Raw genomic sequence first — 3,286 nt, forward strand, 5'->3', positions numbered from 1 at the left:
GGGTCTTCTGCCCAGTGGCATGGAAAAGCAGCAGAAACAGTCAGGGAAAAGGCTGTATAAATCCTCCTCTCTCACTCCTAGACCCTCCTTGAGGAATAGCAGGACTGCGGAGAAAGCTGATTTCAGCACAAAGAAGGCTTCACCAGCAGAGCAGGAAATCCTCTTTCCCTCTCTGTACTGAGAGAATTCAGAAAAGGCTCTGCTGGGTCCCCTTTGTTAAGCAACAGATACACCAAGACTTTGCTCTACCTGGGAGTCTTAACCCAGTAGTGAGAGGGCAATTCCCCTGGTTCCTCTTTGACTCTCTCTTCAGGACACAAAATAAGCTCTATGTTAACCCTCTTTAAAGATGAGGGATAAGAATTCAATTTGCTGGCCTCTTGGAATAAACAACCTCTACCTTTGCTACTTCTCAGCCTTGAAGAGACTCTCCCTGTCTTCACTCTCCAAATCTTCACCTGGGAAGACAGACAGACAGACAGACAGACACACACACACACACACACACACACACCCCCTATATTTTTAGTCAACAGGGGATAAGTATAGTATGTTTACTTTTGAGAGTATATTGATGTTCAGGAAATTTGTTCCCTACAGTTTTTGAAAACTTTAAAGAAAATACTCTGGATTCTTAAAAGAGCCCAGAAATATGACGGAGGTGTCAGAATCCAATATCCTTTGGATATTTTAAGTTACTGGCATCCCCATCAGTATTAATAATTAGGGTACAGGAGGTTTTAAGGGAAGATCAAATGGTAAAAGAGGATGAAATCATTTCACATCCAACCTGGGATGGCTTAATGAAAACAAAACAGTAAACGAAGAAAGGCCAAATGAAATTTATGAGATTACCCAATTTTTTTCATACTACTTCACAGTCAGTCTTGAAACTGACACAGTCAGTGATATTATAACAACTTTGTATATTGACAGACAGCAACTAGACTTTTGTGGTGACCATTTTGCAATGTATATAAATATTGGATCACTATGGTGTACACCTGAAACTAATACAATATTGTATGTCAATTATTCTTCAATAAAGACAAGAAAAACTAGTATTTAGGATTTCAGAAGCACTTGGGAATACTTTAGTCCATCTGGATAAAAATTCAGGGTAGTGATAAAGTTAGAATGGGTTTATTATCCAACTCTCCATCCTCTCCCCTCTGGCTCCTCATTGAAATACTTGGCTTCAGAGGTGTCAGTACCATCCAAGGAACCTGTCAGCTGAGACGCTACCAATGTGCTTGGCAGCACCCAGTAGGTAACCAATGAGCACTTTGATTTTTTTAAATTGTGTTAAAAAGCACTTAGCATAAGATTTACCATTGTAACCATTTTAAGTTTAGGAGTATGAAGTATATTCATGTTGCTATACCCTATTGGTGGTAATACAAAATGGTGCAGCTGTTGTGGAAAATAATATGGTGGTTGCTCAAAAAAAAACAAGAATAAAATTAGCATATAATTGAGCACCTTGTAATTTGAATCTGAGTACAACTCTGACTTAACTGCCAAAATAGAGCATTTTTTGCAGCCTGTAGTATAGCATTCCCCAAAGCAAGAGATTAGAGAAAGCTTCTATTACCCCATATTAAGTCACTGGGATTATCTTCTCCATCTCTGATATCTAGTTAGACATTAAATCCAGCTATATTTCCCCACCATTCTTTTATCTTTCACTTCCTCTCTAATCACATGAGACGGACTATCAAACTCCTGTTCATGGAGACAGCATATGAGGTACCCAAAGCATCAAAGGCAATGAAACCGACAATTCATCCATTCATTCAATATACATCGTTAAGCATCTTCCATTCAATTCTTGGCCCTGAACCCCATACCGGGAATACAGTAATAAATAAAACAGAAACATCTCCATGCTTTAAAGGAATTTATGATTTTGTGAAAGACAATAAGTTAACAGGTGGATGGTTACAAAGTGTGATAAGCACTATGAAGGGAAGTACCAGGGACCTATAAGAGGATACAGAGGACATACATTTAGACTCACTGGTCCTGGGATTGGGAGGATGCATCATTGAAGCTGAGATACAAGTCTGAGAAGGTGTTGTAAAAGTAGAAACAGGATCAAATACCATTGAAGGAATGAGTGAGAATGGTAGATTGACATTTAGTCTGTGCACCCCCAAAGAAATGTTAGGGCTCCCTTTTCAGGAGTACAGGGTGGTGAGAACACTGCAGGCGGCAACCTGCTTTTCAGTTTTGAATGTATATCACCTGTAGTCAACTGGGCCCTGAGATCGATCAGAAGTGTGACCTATAGTCACAATATTTACGTGGGTGTTCCAACATCAAAAGCATTCTGCCTTTAGACTGAAGTTTCATTATTTCTTACTCAAATTACATCAACTGCCTATTTCAAGTTAAGGTCCTTCTCCAAAGGAGAAACCACAGATAGCCTTGAATCTTTCTCTTTCTCTCTTCTGGGAACGATCGGCCACTCTCTCCTGCAGTTCCACCTCGAACATGTCTCTTAATTGTGCTCTTTCTGCTCCCACCACCTCTGCCCTAAGTCACTTAAGGCTCTTTTAATAACCTCCAAATCAGCCTCCTGGTTTCCACTCCCACAACTCCCCATTGCCCCTCCCACCCTGCACACCACCTTGCAGGATTCTAACTTAGGTCACACTCGACTCCTCTTCCCTCCCCACTCTTTCTTCCAATTAAAAAAAAATTCTACATGGCTTCTTATTTCCCTCTAACAGCACCATTAGAGTAGGCACTTCGGTTCTAACAGGATGCCTGGCAGGCAGCAGAGAAAAAGTCATGGCCAGCTCTCAGGAAAGTCAGAGGCCTGCCTTGGCAGCACTCCAAAACAAAGCCAGCAGACCCCAGATCAGAGCAGACAGGCCCAGGATGGCTGATGAAATAGGCCAGAAACCCCTGACCAAATAGGGAAGAAAAGGCATGAAACCCTGCTTCCAAGAAATCCCTGCCCCAAGTCATGATATTCTACTCCCTTGTCAACAACTGTCAAGAAAGGATAGAGACTCGGACCCCAGGACATACAGCTCCCTCTACATAGTTCACCTGCTCTCAGATCTCTGGAGTGTACTTTTGCTTTAAAAAACTTTCCTGCTTATGTCACTCACCCACCATGTCATGCCTGTCCTTGAGTTCTTTCTTGTGATGATTCCAAGAGCGGTCTGTGACAGCTTAGGGATGGCCTAAGGCCTCAGGGCCCAGGGTCTCTCCAGTTCACTGGGCAACAGAACTAGAAGCCTTTGCTCTATGAACATAGCACCTCGTATTATTT

Source organism: Martes martes (assembly GCF_963455335.1).
Source record: "Martes martes genome assembly, chromosome: 7".
NCBI classification, from domain to species: Eukaryota; Metazoa; Chordata; class Mammalia; order Carnivora; family Mustelidae; genus Martes; species Martes martes.